Source organism: Hylaeus volcanicus, chromosome 3, assembly GCF_026283585.1.
Source record: "Hylaeus volcanicus isolate JK05 chromosome 3, UHH_iyHylVolc1.0_haploid, whole genome shotgun sequence".
In the NCBI taxonomy this organism is placed as follows: Eukaryota; Metazoa; Arthropoda; class Insecta; order Hymenoptera; family Colletidae; genus Hylaeus; species Hylaeus volcanicus.
In genome coordinates, this window is record NC_071978.1 from 29,048,912 (window position 1) to 29,062,818 (window position 13,907).

Consider the following 13,907-nt stretch of genomic DNA (forward strand, 5'->3'; position numbering starts at 1 on the left):
GTCACGGATGTCGTTCCTGCTTAATTGTTCGTTCTCCCCTTCGTATCTTCTTTCTTGGTCCACATCGCAGCCGCACCGCAGGAACGAAACGAACGCAGCGTCCTCGCGACGAGACCAACGCCTTCGCCGTTCAAAAGAATAACCGTAATTTCATCGCGCGTCAATTTACGGCACAAATGCGTCGTTAATATTCGCCCGGCTCCCTCGGCCCTGATCGAGGCGGCGTCGAATTCCGATACCACCGAAACGACGCGCCGCGTCGGTGGAAAACTCCATCTTCGTTCGGCAATAGGCGGACTTAACGATATAAGTAACTCGACGGGAATTTAAGGGACGATTGGGGTGCTAGTGCGTCGACGGTGGTTAAAGCGGGACGGGGAGACGCCGATAGGGAAAGAACGACGATCGAAAGAGACGGACGTGAAGAGGGGCCGATGAGAAGAAAGATGAAACGAGGGAGCAACGGGGTTGAAGGGAGAGAGAGAGAGAGAGAGCGAACGAGGGCCGATAGACGTAGGCGCCGGCCAAGTTGCGCCGCTGATTGCACCACAAAGGGTGCAATTATGCGGCCCTCCAGCAATCACCGCGCATTCTGCCCGCCATTTGACCCCTCGACACCCCTCGAGCCCCTGAAATCCCTCGCCACGCTCAGAGCCACCTATCGCCCCGGGTACATAGGCGCACTGCACACTGCGAGCACGACAGACATATCACCGCTCCGGGCCACCGTCGCTTTTTATTTAAATGCGAACGCGAACGCGAGCAATACCCACCCCCTGCGACGAACCTCGACAACCCGAACGAGCCACGGACTCCGTACAATTTAACCTGGTGTCGCGAGAAAAAATCTGTTAATGAACGATTGTCGGCTACTGGGATTCGGGTGAAAATATCCCGAAAATTGGACGCCTTTCTTTCCTCCTTTCTTTCGCCCATTCGCCCTCCACGTTGCGTCGCGTCGGTTCGATCAGCCCTCCGCCGAATTAAATTCGTGCACCGGTCAAACGCAAACCCCCGTTCGCCTACGCGCATAGGGTAGCGTGTTTCCCTTCTGCTCGACGAATCGTATCGACGCCAAGGGTAATTTTTGATAATACCGAATAAATAACCGCCGGCTATTTTACATTCGATCTCTCGAGATCGCTTAGTTCCGATCTATGATCGCGCAGCCGATCGCGCAGAGACCTCGTCGAGGTTAATTATCACGAGGCAAAAGAACTCCGTTACCCTTCGCCGATCTCGAATCCGGCGAACGTCCCCGACCAAGTCTAGCAATATAGCAGACCAAACGAACGTAATTTCTCACTTTTTGCCTATTACTCGAGAGCACTCACGTTGTACCGATTATGGAGAAAGGGCGAGCGAGGAACGAAAAAAAGCTGCTGCGGAGCGAGGGAGTGACGAGACGAGATCATCCTGAGAGAATGAAGGAAGGAGAGTGAAACCGTATCGTGAGACGACGAAGAAGGTACGGCGGAAGAAACGTTCCAGATGTGTTCCCGGCTTCTGAGCAAGTTCAGAGTCAAGTTGCCAGGCCTGGTCCCCTCGGCTGTGGCTCGCAGGCAGGAAGTGCCGCATTAAAGCCGCTAATCTGCCTGTTTTCATAGCTCTCCCCGTTGCTCTTTTCCCCCCCGTCACTCTTTTCCAAGTCTTTCCGCACTCCCGCTCGCTCGCGAAGCGTATATTTATGCGTGTTAAGAGCGCGTGTACTTTTAGGAGAGCTACGAAAATTTATTTGTAGAAGATTCACGTTTTTCCCAAAATTGACGAGGCGAAGAATGTCCACGTTTCTCGGCGCCGTGCGCGTATATTATCCGACGCGTCTCGCAGACGGAGAACGGCCAGGATTAAAGTAAATTTTAAAAACGTATCCGTCGGTCTCCGACGAAAATCTCTCCCAACGGCCCGTTTCTGTAATCCGAGGACATTAATTTGTTGGCAGGACGGACTTAAGAGCGTCGACCCGGCCGTTTCCCCCAGGGGACTTGTTATATTTTCTCAGGTTATCTGGGAGGAGCCGAGAGAACGGCACGGGACGCGTCGCGTCGGCCAAATTTTACGATCCCCATGCTGGTGTTGTTCGACGGGAAGATCGCTTCCTCTGTCCGTCCGTGTGCGCGTCACGGTTTTCAAATATTGGTTTTTGGATTTCACCACGTGTTTGGACGGCGATCGTCCCGTTCGAAAAATAGTTCTCGCAGATAAACTGAACGGATCGAGGATAAAGCACCGTCGTTGCGGAGAGCCTTTCGACCCCGTTTTCGAAGCAAGTGGATCGTTGTAGGAACGTTATCGAGGCTTCGGACACAAAGTCAAATACAGGAGTGGGTACAGCTGGAGAGGTCTAGAAGCTGACGATTTTTTGGAATTTAAAAAAAAAAAGGATAAACGCTCCTGTGTCCAAACGCGGCGACGAACCGATCGTCCTTGTCCGAGACAGTAGTAGAGTACAGATTCGCGGGAAAGAGGAAACGTGTTTCCTTCCGAAACGAGCGCGACGAAGCGAGAAATAGCGACGATATCCTGTTGATGGTTACACGAGTTTGACTCGGCCGAGCATGTAAAATCGGTGGTTCGACTCGCAGAGGCTTCTTTCCGGAGCGTAGCGACGAGCGGGCGCGTATCGGTGCTGTCGGCGGCAGAGGACCAGGGGGCAGAGGTGGTTCGCAAGGAAGAACGGACGGGCAGGCGGGAGGTTATTGCCTGTTGGGTGATTTATCTAGTAATACTAGCCGACAGGCCACGAGGCCGGGGCACGGGCATGGGGGCAAGCCCCGTGCCTTCTACCCCTACCCGTGGGGCCAACCACCGGCACCGGCACCGGTGGAAATTAAAAACTCACTTTATTACACGCCTCATTCTGTGCTCCCCGGCACCGCTACCACCGCCTTCACCCGCGCCCCACGACGAGCCCTCTGTACGATCCTCTCTCCTCGCCTTTCTTCCGTTCGCTCCTCTCTCCCGTTGCCCTCTCGTCACATCCTGCCGCCCCCCCTCCAGCGCCTCGTCCACCGCGGACCGACTTAATATGAGGCCGGCCATACCTGATGGAACGAATATTATTAAAGTTCGCCCGCACGCGAAACCCGTGAAATATCGCTGCTCCCTTCCTCCTCTCCGCCCCGACGCCGCGTCTCTTCTCTTCGTCGGCGTTTCAGACCCTTCGGTTCTTCCACTCTCGGACGGGCTGCCTCTTCCTACGGGCTTTTATTATCCGCCTCTAGCTTATACTCGAGACGGTGGCGAACTTTCGGAAGCAAAAATAATCGCGGGTAAGCCGCGATGTAAATACGCCGAGATTCGTCTCTCCGCCCCCGGACTCGACCCTCTCTCGGTTTCCATTCGAAACCGCGCGCTACGTGTTTCGATCTTCCAAGTTTTCGCGCTATAGAATGCCACGCGGATCGAGCTCGCGGAGCATCGCGAAGGTAATGTTCCGTTGCGCGATGGATTATTTATGATTCTATGCTTTTATCCGTATTACTTCGTCCATAGCGACGGCAGTGACGCTGATGGCGGCGGTGGCGGCGCGGTTATGTATTAAGAACGTTGCGTCGGGGTGTCTTGTCGCGGACAAAGTATTCCCTTGTCACGGTGCGTTCCCGCGAATAATTTTGTCTCCCATTGCTAGAGGTAACGATACCGTCGATACGCATCGATCGAAAATATTTATCGATTACCATGTGTTCGATGTCGCGCGCGTTCTCTTTTCGATTCTGTTTTGAAACAGCCTGGCATCGTCTAAGGAGGAGACTGCGGACGAAATATTCAAACGCGACGTTGATTGGACCAAAATCCTCCATACAAAGTACATAATCTTATCGATAGTTATTGCTAAGAAACACGCAAGCGTTTGCATCTTCTCACACGCTTCTTCCGATCGCGTCGCAGCTGCGCCTAGCTGTTCCCCCTTAAATGTCTACGCACTCTCCCGCGTGTATGCGTGTCCACGCGTGCATACACCTCGATAACGTACTCGACGGTATCTGGCTCGTTTTATTAATGTCAATAAGGCAATTATCGTCGATGGATGGCGCGGGTGGGTATCTCGCTTATACCGCTGTCGCGCCGAGTTACCTGGTTCCGGTATCGATGGCTACGAACGTATTTTAACGTGGCCGAATGGAACAAATTCGAGTAGACGATCCATTAATATTTAACTCCAAGTTACGTCGCATAAGAACGAGTTGGTACGGGTAAAATAAAAATAATAATAACTCGAACGCGAGAGAGCAGAAAAATGCTTCTTCGTCTCCTGCCTTGACATCTGGAGCACAGGTACGCGAAGCGTAACGCGTTTTATTCGAAAACAGATACTCGATCCCCAACCCCTGGTGATTCATCCCTCGGTGGTTGATTCGAGGTGCATCTAGCGGAGAAGGTTTCACGGGGCTTATCGAAAATTATTCACGGTAACCGCTTTAAAACTAATTTCTTTTCTGTCGGCTCCTTGAACGTTTGCGCGTTACTCGGCGCACTCGCTGAACGAAATATACAGGGGATGGGGAGAATAATATAGGAAAGAGGGGTTTCTCCAGTCTCCGCTAAGCAATATCCATCCACCCCACATGCCTGCCTGCCTGGCTGCCTGTCTGCCTGTTCGCATTATCGGTGTGTACGGACGGGCTCTCAGCAATTTATCCATTACGGCCTCAGTCGCGCGCACTATTATTGCATTTTTTGAAATTATTGCTCGCAAGCACCGACGTCGCGCTACCGTCTTGATAGACAGCTCGTGCCTTTTCGCTCGCACGACTGTGCCCGGAATGCCTGTCCGGGGTGCGTCGATGAATCGATCCCGTTTCGTCTTGCAAATGTATCAGTATCGCGAGAACCGCCACGATCTTTGGCTTCGAATACTCGATTCCCGCCAATTTTTCTTTTTCCTCCCACGGCAAGAGTCGCGAGTCCGAGGTAGTTTCGTATCCTCGTTATGCATCGGTAGGTCGTTACCCGACGATATTCGTCAATCTTTCAAGAGACGTAGGTACATGCAGGTTCAATTATCCTGAGTGTGCTGGAAGCCGATCGTGTCCGAGGAGACTTCACGAGACCGAAAAAGCTGGCTCGGAAAAGAGAGCGAGAGATCCAGCCAGAGCAGCTCGGTAATACATCGTGTCCGAAGCAACTGGAAGGATATACGTGTTCGTTTGGGGCAGCAAAGTCCGCAGAGGCCCGGTAAAGGTTGGCACGGTAAAAAATTCAGAGGGTGAATAAATCAAGGAACGTCGCAGCAACCGTGGTGCTCGGTATAAGTACCTACGGACGATGTGGCACGATCCGGCTCGTCCGACTCTACTTCTTTTGTACATACTTTATGGCGAATAATGCGTGAAAAGGGATAGGACGAGACCGCCGCCTTTACGCGTCTCGTTTTCACCCGAGACATTCCCACGTACGTACGCGCACCGTTCGAGCGTAATCCTCTGATCTGTCTTTGGACGAGCGACGATTTAGGGCGCCCCTCCGCTGCCTTTTATTTAAAAAATGCGATTAACCACGGTGGCACTTACGCGTTGAAACTCGAAGCACCGTCGTGCCATGACATTTGGGGGACTCTACAAGTTGCGGTTCTTCTTTCAAGGGGGAACCTTTCGGCTCGAGAAGAATGCTGATATTCGGGATTTTTTCTAGCGATACCGGATGTGTAAATACCTCAAACACGAACGATATTTCAGAGTCTTTTAGTACGAGCAAGCTCGTACGAGTAAAGTTATCGATTACGTACAGTTGAAGAATCGTCGTCCGGTCTAAGTAGACAACCCTTCGAGGCGTCGTTTTCGTCCCTCTAACCCTGTTTATTTAGGAGTGGCGAAAAAGAGGTCGGTAATCGTATGGCGCTATGAAATAACGCTCGATACCTTTTACGTTGCAATCTGTTTGCGCGAAAAGGGATTAAGAGGCTGGACAAGAAGGATTGAGAAGTTAAGTAAGCGGTGGGGGGGGGGGGGGTGGGGGAGGATATATCAAAGGTAGGAGAAACCCTGAACCAAACGACTGGGGAGAGGGATAGCGGAGGCGAGGAAGAGAGGAGGACACGAGAAGGACGAAGAAACGTATCTACGTTGAGCACCGTATCGTTGAGTAAGTTGAAAGCGGAGGGTAGGACGCTCGGGGGGTTGGTGGCTCATCTTGTAATGGACTCGGAAGACAGGCGAGTCGGCTAATGGACCCCTGCTCTTCCAGAAAAGCTCTCGGTATCTGTGCCACGCGAGCATCGATGCCATCGGGCTGCGTTCTTCCAAAATCCGTAACTCTCGGCAGCGCCGTTCGTCGTCGTCGACGCGAAGACCACCGGCTCGTCTCTCCGTCCTAGTCCCGCCGTTCGACCCGGTAGGCGTAAACTGCGTAGTTGTTTTTCGAATACACGCTTGGAAAAATATTTGACGGGTCAACGATGCGATATCTACGCGTTCGAACAACAAAACAGGGTCGCGCGTGCGGGGGATAACGTTGATGCCTGGCAGAGCTACGGGCCCGCGTTCTCCGCGGACCGCTTGGTGTACAAATATTTTTCCGCCGGGATGTAAACGAGCTGGAATTTTTAAGGGTGCGTCGATAGGTTTCCGATGAAAAATACGTCCGGACTGTTAATGACATCGAGGACCCGGGGAAACAGTTCGGAGCGAAACGTTTCTCTTCGAAACACGGGAACAAGACCTTTGGGAGTAATTAACGAATAATTAAGGGGAGCAGCGCGAACGAAAATACATCACCGATCGCGTATCGCGTGCGTAGCCATTCGCGTGTCGTGGGGGACTGGATCGTTGAGGTAGACGGATAGAAGTTGCCTCGCAACGGGGAAAGGAGAGAGCGAGAAAAGCGGCCCGCGAAAAGCGAGTCGGAGGAGGACCGTTTGTCAGAACTACTCGCATCTGCTCCCACCGAATCGCACCATCTTTCTTCTCGTCCTTCGCAGTCGTCCTTTCTCGGTCCACTCTCGAGAGTAACGTCTAGCTCCCTGGATGGCCAGCGCCACACGATCGGTACCAACACGCGCGCGCCCCGAGTAACCGCCCGACCGATGTCCGATACATCAGGTTCATGCATAATAAATCCACCAAACTGCGCGGCGAGCGTGAACACGCGCGGGCTTTGACCCGATTGGTCGTCTGAAACCGAAACAGGAGGACGCTCTTGATCGAGACGGACTGCAAAGCCCGCTCGCGTAAGGAAAAATAACGGAATTCTCGCTGTTTCGAATCGTGGTAGAGACTTTTTGCATGTTCGTAAGCAGGATATTCCGCTATTCCAAAAAATTTGTTCTCGGAGAAGTCCAAGGGGACTCGGAAAACAGACTCGAGACGTCCGTCCGCGCGAGTTCTGCCCGTTCGCTCATCGTAGAGCCTTCTACGGACATCTATATCCGGGGACACGTTGGTATTACCGGGAAACTTGACCATCAACTTTTTGTGAATACGCTTCCCGTGGCTGACGGGAGATTGAAACGCGAAACGATTCGATTCTCTGGTGCATACCGGGCTGCGGCATTTTTCTAGCTGCGTCCACGACGATTATCCCACCTCAACGTTTACGCGACGTAGCGATAAGAAGCAACAAACTGTTATACTTTGACAGCTACTCGATAAATCAGTTTAGGCTCGTCGAACGAAAATTGGGGGTGGCCGTCGGCAAATTATGTATTCGTTTCGACGTACACGCCGAGAATCGCGGAGAACGAATGGTGTATCGCGTGACTGCGGCGAATTTAGGTTTTATCGAAGAAAAGTTCGATCGAATTTAGAAGTTGAAGCCGTGCGAGCTCTTAATTAATGAACCCTAAATAAATCCGCTCGGGGACCAAGTTCGCATGGCTGCGACGAAACCAAGCCGGTGGCAACCGTGGAATTTATTTCGGCATCGACACGGGACACGTTTCTTCGGGAGACAGGAGCTCGCGACCGACCGACCCCGAGTGCCGTTTAGCTTAATACACGTAACGCTACTCTCCGGCTGCTTTTTCTTCCAAATACTCTACTTCCAACCGGTTCGAAGTAGTATAAGTCGTGGACAAAGTAGACGGCGTACAGAAAACCTCCATTAAAGTCCCTAGAAGCGATTAGTACCCTCCCTATCTTCCCCGCTCTCGCTCTGTTTTCTCTATCCCTACAGTTCTCTCTTCCTCTCTCTTGTCGGTTCGCTTTTCTAGTTTTCTCTGTACATCGCCCTTCCTCCGTTTCCACCGATCTTTCGTTCGTTTGCCCGTTCCTAGCTACAATTTCGAATTGTCGCGAGCACAGGACCTTCGAAGAACCGAAGCTCGGCAACGTTCGCGATGGACGTAGAAAAAATTAATTTTGTAAACGACTTCGAGGTGAGAATGTTTCATTCGCTCGTGTTTTACGCGCTTTACGCAAGGTAGCTTTCGAGCGGGGAATAGCAACGGCCCGGCGTGTCGAGTATGTTGTTGGTCGCCGCGAGCCAGAAGCCCCGACAGACCTCCCGCAACACTTCTACGAAATTAAATTCAACATGGTCGGTTTCGTTTCCCGATTGCAGAGGAAACCTGGCAATCGCCCCAATTTCATTTCGCTCGCGGAAAATGGAGGGTTAGGGCGCGCGGGTGGACGGAAAAAGAATGGAGGCGGACTGTGAACCGATGCGTCGAAATCTCGATTCGAAAAACAGATCGTACACGCTCTCCGCGAACCGGAAACTTGGCGGACGTTAAATTTAGTCGCGTCGACGACCGAGGTCGAGGACGACAGAGACGGCGAACGAAGAAAGCGTAACAGCGAACTAAATAAGTTCACGGGAACGTCATTTTGTCGGAGTAATCCACTCTTTTTACTGATTTAATCAGTGGCCGGTCATAAATCAGCCGGTAATTAAAAGAGACCATCGCCGATGGCGGCAGTAAACATGGCCTAATCCATTTCGTTGGGCAGCGCATAGGTGTGGATAGTACGGGAGTGGAAAAAAGGTCGTAGCCTTTCTAATTTAATCTGCCGAATGATTCCGTGATTCTCGAAGCCGACGGCGGCAACCCTTTCATTACTTACGTCCCCACCCTACTTTGCGAGGAACCCTCGCGCGCCACGGTAGCTCCCGAAGCCTGTTCCTCTTTCGCTCCGCGACCACCCCCTCGAAGAACCGGCGCAGAACACTAAATCAGCGGCCAGTGTAATTTTTGTAATGGGAGGTGTGGCTTCGTAGGGGTGGTAGACGCGTCTCCCGCCAGGAGAATCAGACATATAGTAGGGATGCCATCCCTGCGTTCTCCTCGCGTCGAGGAACGTTCGTAGGGGCGACATTAGGGGTGGATTTCCACGATGAGAGCACGCCGCTTCGGTGGTTAATCCTCCGTCGCTATGTCTGGACTCGGGTTGCGATCCATCGCGTTGTTCCCTCAACCTCCGTTTCCCCTTCTCTCTCGCCCTTTAGCTTCGTTCGCCTCCTGTCCGCTTACTCCGTTTCTCCCGCGTGTGCAGAAGCGCACACTTTCGTTCGACGCGAACAATCCCTTTAGCAATTTATCCGCGAAAGGGCGGTAATTGGAGACACTTTTGTCGTTCCTGCGATCGATGCCCGTATGGTTAGTAAACCGGACATCGAAGTAACGTTTTCATTGCGTCTGTCCTTCGCCGTTCCGACCACCCCCTTGATCGTCATTGTAATTCTCGCCTTTAATTAACTTATATAAGTCAAATGCCGAAGCATCGGAGAGACCTCTTGGAATCGACCGTAGAATGATCCCCCTTTATCGGATCTACCTACATCCGCGTCGCTCTCGCACCCCTGTTCCCCGTGAGTGGCAGCGGTGCTTGGATCGATGGAACGCTGGCCGGCCACCGCTAGCCGCGCTTTCGAGCGATTAATCGTGTGCCGTCTTAATCGGACCCGAGCGTGAACGCCGCGCCACTCCGCATCGCGGAGAATTCCGCTCGAGTAGCAGTTAAACCGTGCGGCAGCGTGAACGAAGAGTCGAGTGGGGCAGCGAGTGCGGGTTCGATGGCTGGCGCAAATACGGGTTTCTGACCGCGCGAGTTCCTCGGGTTTGGATACGGGTGCGTTGACGATCGAGTGCGGGCGTTCGGAGGGGGAAACCTCGAACAGCCGCGGCAGGGGCAATGATACCCGCAGTGGTGGGATCGCGGGATTCGGAGCGGGGATTTCGGAGGGGTGAGTGGCGAGGGTAGTGGGGATTTATCATTCTCGGTGGCGTGCCGTGGTCGCACGCGGTACTCGGCAGTTTACAACCAGCCGCTGGTCTGGCGGTTTCGTGAGTTTCTCGTCCGGTACTCCGTTTCTCGTTCGCGGTGATCAAGACGCGGAATGTCATACCGTTCGACGTAAACACTCGCCGGTCAGTTGCGACGTCTTCGATTAAACTCTGTTGGGGGAATGAATTTTTCGTTCCGATGGGAAACTTAACCGAAACGTCATACGGTGAACGTTGTTTTACGCGGCTGGTGTAGTGTCACGTGACGGAGGGAATCCACGGAGGAGTTGGCTCGGACTTGGAAGGTTGACAGGTAAATCCGATGCAATTTTTTTAATTATCCGATATGTCACGATTTTCCCGATTTAAAATGCGAGTATTAGCGTAACGCTTGGTAGATTAGTTCCCGTTGATCGGGATGGCACGCTCGCGGTTAAAACCTGTAATGCTCTTCTCGAACGGTGAAGATCGTTAGATTAATTGGAGCGTAACTGCGAGAGACGTAGGCGGATAACGAGGAAAGAGTCCGTAATGTGACGCGTAATTGAAATTTCATCAATTTGCTTGCACGTTTCGCAGCGAATGCAATCACACGTTCAATTTAGCATAAAATTTATAAAATTCCCCGTGCTTTCTACGTTGACCAACGATCATCGTACGGTTTTCCATGGTGTGATTGGAGAGTTCCATGGATACATCTAGTCACCGATACAGACTGTGTCCTCGTTACCGGTGGCACTCGGGCGACGCGATCGTATGGTTGCCGTTAGCGATAGGGATTCCTTAGAAGTGAACTTAATCTGCATCCTGTAAAATGCTGCCACGTTGTTTCGCTAATTTTCGCATTACTAGGTTACTTTCGTCGACTGCCTCCGCAGCTTCAGGTGTTTTTATTTATCGCACAAATGGTTACTCTCAACGAAACCCTGTTCGTTCGCTTTATTTGGCTCTGATAACGGCGACAGAATTCTCATCCCTTCGAGGCAAGCACTCGGCAGAATTTAATTTACGGAAGTACCGTTCGTAGTATCCAGGAGTCCACGCTCGTCGATTGTTCGGGTGAGACTGTGTTGCTCGATAACTCGCTAAGGGTATAATTGTTTCGTGTATTAATCTCTTCGTTTGCTAACACCACTTTTCTGTAAGAGCACCAGGGATAAATATAGGAATAAGTTCTATATCGTTGCAAGAATATTTGGTTCCTCGATTATGTCCGCCGACTGTCATATCAAACGGCGTGCCCGTCTTAGTCTGCAGGATATTCATCCATCCTTTTCCCTCGTGACATCGATTACGACTCGATTCTAACGAATATCGACGAATGTCCGCCTCCCGTCCCACCAGGACAGTGGCGCAAGAGCATCCGGTCGTTTGAATTTCAATAATTGGCCCCAGTTTTAGTAGCAGCGATCTCGTTAGTCATCCGCTCGAACGGAGTGACTTCATTATTTCGTTTGAAGTTGGAGTAACAGGAGAGGGAGAAAGGGGGGCTTTTGGTTGGTGCACGGGCAGACGATCGGGCGCGCGTGGAGGTGTGCTCCGTGCACCGCTCGCAGTTCGCAAATAAATTGAGAAAACTGGAGCGAGGGAGACGGTCGAGAGCGGCAAACGTTTATTTTACACCGACAAATTGGTGCGGCTAATTAGCTACGGCTAAAAGCAGAAGTACGACCGTGACGCCTCGCGTCGTGTCGTGCCACCGATGCTGTTGCAACGTTTACGGCTGCAATTTCGAAGCGAACGGGATTCGTCGCAACCGTCTTCCCACATCGTCGCATTTCCTTCCTAATGGATCGATCCGCGTTTAAATCGATCGTTTCCGCGCATTCTTCGGGCGTGTCGGATTTAAAAACTTGTGTCTAAACAATTTAATCCGGGCGTCTGCGAGCCAGTAGCTTTCAACGGAATAGTGCCATCGTCCACAAAAAAGTCTGCATTTGCGAGTGGTTTCACACCGATGGAGACGGTAAACTGGATTGGAACTGGACTTGAATCCGGTAGAAAACCTCTGGGACGTCCTACCAATGCGTGTTTACACGATTTAGCGCCAATACCAGGCTGTAGACGAGCTCGAATGGGCGATACTAAAAGCACGAGGAGGACTGTGTTTGGACACGCTAAAAATTTAATAATTGACGAATTTTGAACAATTGATTTATTTGGTAACTATCTCCTTTTTATCTACAATTAGATCAATTTGAACGAATTTTCCATAGTAAGCGTAACGTCATAAAGGCGAAAGATATAGGAGCGCCCTACGAACCCGTCACTGTACACGAATTTCGAATATCTGCGAAGCATCGGCACAGCGTCGAGTCTCGCTGGTTTCGTGACAGGATGATACGCTTCCATTAGGTATCTGTCGGCAATGGTCAGGAAATTATAGGGTACCGCGGTAGCGATATAATTTAATAATACCGGCTACGCGTAACGTCTTTCGACACGCGTCAGCGATAATTCCGAGAGCCGAATGTCCAATAAAAAGCCACTTTGCCCGATCGAAATATCAAATGTAATCCTCTTAAGTCGGCTGCATCGGTCGAACGTGTATCTCCGGGACTGACCATCGCGTTCGCTGTCCTTTTCTCCCGTCTTCTCTCCCTCTGTACGTCTCTCTCGCACGTTGCCAGTTTCTCTCCATCCTCGTCGCGTCCACGCGATCCACCCGCGCGAGCTTCTAACTTAACTTCTGACCCCGCGCCCTTCACCCTTCCGCCTGTATCCATCCAGAAGCGTTGCTTTTACGGCGATTGAAGCTTCCCGCGGGTCTTTGGGCACTCCGCCAGGTGGCGATGCCGCGTCCTTCTGGGCGTCGGCCCCAATATTCCATTTAAAAGATTTTTTAAGGTGCCCCGACGCACGTTTCACAGTTACGCGAGAACCACGAATTCTCCTCGTGGCTGGATAGACGAGAGCGCGAGAGGGTGGGCTTGCCGGTCTAATTTTTAGCGTGCCGCCCTCCGCTCGCCACGAACTGGGCGGGCCGCGATTGCACGCGAACGCGAATATAATTAACTTGGAACTTTAATTCGTTTCCGTCCGCGGGGCGACTCGATAAGGCGATCCGCGGATGTGATGCAAAATTTCGAGACCGATTGGCCCGCGAAGCCCGCGGTTACGAGGGGTCCGAAGGCTCGCGCGCTTTTATCGGCGCCCCCGTCTCTCGCGGACCCAGAGATGGGATCGAATCAAAAAGTCATCTTCGTTCGTCGAGCAAACCAGAAACGATAAATACAGATTTAGTAGCCGAGTTTTCGTTCGGATCTCGTTCATCTCCGCGTGAACAGGTCGAGCGAGTACCGGCACCCTCCCACGATCGTTAAAGAACCATTTGCAGTTGCACCGAAGCCGACCAACGTTGAATAATTAACCTGCCACGGACTAAAATCTATTCATTAATTAATAAAGCGGTGACGGGCGTTTCGCTAATAACATCGGTCCACGATCGAATTAGGATCGCGTTCGTTAACCGTCCCTGCACGGTTCGCAACGGTTGCGGTACATTACGGTTCGAATCGAATCAACCGACCCGAACGATCGAGTTCTCCTCGGTCGGATAAACAATTTATCCGACACTGGCTGCGCGAGCGTCGGACGCGCCGATCGTGGACTCGCGGTGTACGAGTTTCCGCGCCTCGAACCGCGAACAATGACGGCTCGTTTCGTGTCACCGGGCCAAAAAGACTTTGTTTCCATTGTTAACCGCTTCTCCCATCTCGGACACGGGGCTGCTATCGGCGTCGCG

The 13,907-nt window shown here is 52.0% G+C and overlaps 1 protein-coding gene across 3 annotated transcripts in view; it reads left to right on the forward strand.

The window, feature by feature from the left end:
* The window catches only part of LOC128873696 (LIM domain only protein 3-like), a 50,192-nt gene that overhangs the window by 20,037 nt on the left and 16,248 nt on the right, over positions 1-13,907 (forward strand). Inside the window, exon 1 of one of the 3 annotated variants that reach the window (XM_054117449.1) lies at positions 10,188-10,475. The exons of 1 other annotated variant lie outside the window; for it this stretch is intronic. The gene's annotated coding sequence lies outside the window, so the exon portion shown is untranslated. Of the gene's footprint in view, positions 1-10,187; positions 10,476-13,907 lie in introns of those variants that run through there. One more of the 3 variants, XM_054117447.1, reaches the window with a different exon arrangement.